This window comes from Halyomorpha halys, unplaced genomic scaffold, assembly GCF_000696795.3.
Source record: "Halyomorpha halys isolate HHAL.00 unplaced genomic scaffold, Hhal_1.1 Scaffold92.1, whole genome shotgun sequence".
Taxonomy (NCBI): domain Eukaryota; kingdom Metazoa; phylum Arthropoda; class Insecta; order Hemiptera; family Pentatomidae; genus Halyomorpha; species Halyomorpha halys.
This window is the reverse complement of record NW_027105695.1, coordinates 849,458-850,315: the sequence shown is the minus strand read 5'-3', so window position 1 is coordinate 850,315 and position 858 is coordinate 849,458. Positions and strand designations below refer to the sequence as shown.

Genomic DNA, 858 nt, shown 5'->3' with positions numbered 1-858 from the left:
GTTGTAAATAACAATAAATAAATTATTAGAAAAAAAAAAAAATTATGTAGTTTAGGAATCCTCATACAAGACTAAAAAGACAAGAAACTGCTCGTAGATTCCGACTATTGCAACATTTACTAGACAAACGGTCTAAATTGCCAATCCAGACATTAGGAATGAACCGAAAAGATTTCTATTATAAATATTTTTATATAAATTAGAATTAGTGTACTTATACGTTTGCCATGTACCATTATTGTATATTATGTAAAATCTACTAATACGTTACAATTGTAAATATAGTGCAAACTATTTAAAACAATAGTTATATTAAATCGTTTATTTTTATTGTGAGTAGAGTTAACTATTATTGTCAACAAAATGAATTATATTTTCTTAACCTCATTACGATTGTCAAAACGTTATTGTTATTAAATTATTTTATTTAAATACATATTTTCCATGTTTGTTTGATTCAGTTCCACCTTTTGGAAATTCAATTATTATTCCTAGTGAAATCCGAGCCCTGTTTTATAATTAAGCATAATAGTGTTAGCTTATAAATACAAGTATACAAGCTAAAAAATATAACCACTAATACTTTATGTTTTATAATGGGAATAAATATTAGAGATATTATAGAAGTTTATAAAAGTATAAATTAACATTGTAAAATTTATGATTGGAGAAGTTTGTCGGGGGGTGCGGTCAGCAAAGAACAACATAAATAAACAAAACCATATTTATTTATTTTATGCCGACATTTCAATTGTATGTTTCACTAAATGTTGTTGTTATCTCTTTTGTTCTATAGCCCTGATGAAGACCTGAAACTCAGGCCGAAACGTCGGCATAAAATAAATAAATATGGTTTTG

The 858-nt window shown here is 26.0% G+C and overlaps 1 protein-coding gene across 1 annotated transcript in view; it reads left to right on the top strand.

The window, feature by feature from the left end:
- LOC106677274 (calpain-9-like) overlaps positions 1–432 on the top strand; it is a gene marked incomplete at its 5' end in the record, with an annotated part of 99,039 nt that extends 98,607 nt beyond the window's left edge. Inside the window, 1 exon segment of the mRNA XM_067052961.1 lies at positions 150–432.
- Positions 433–858: the final 426 nt, after the last annotated feature.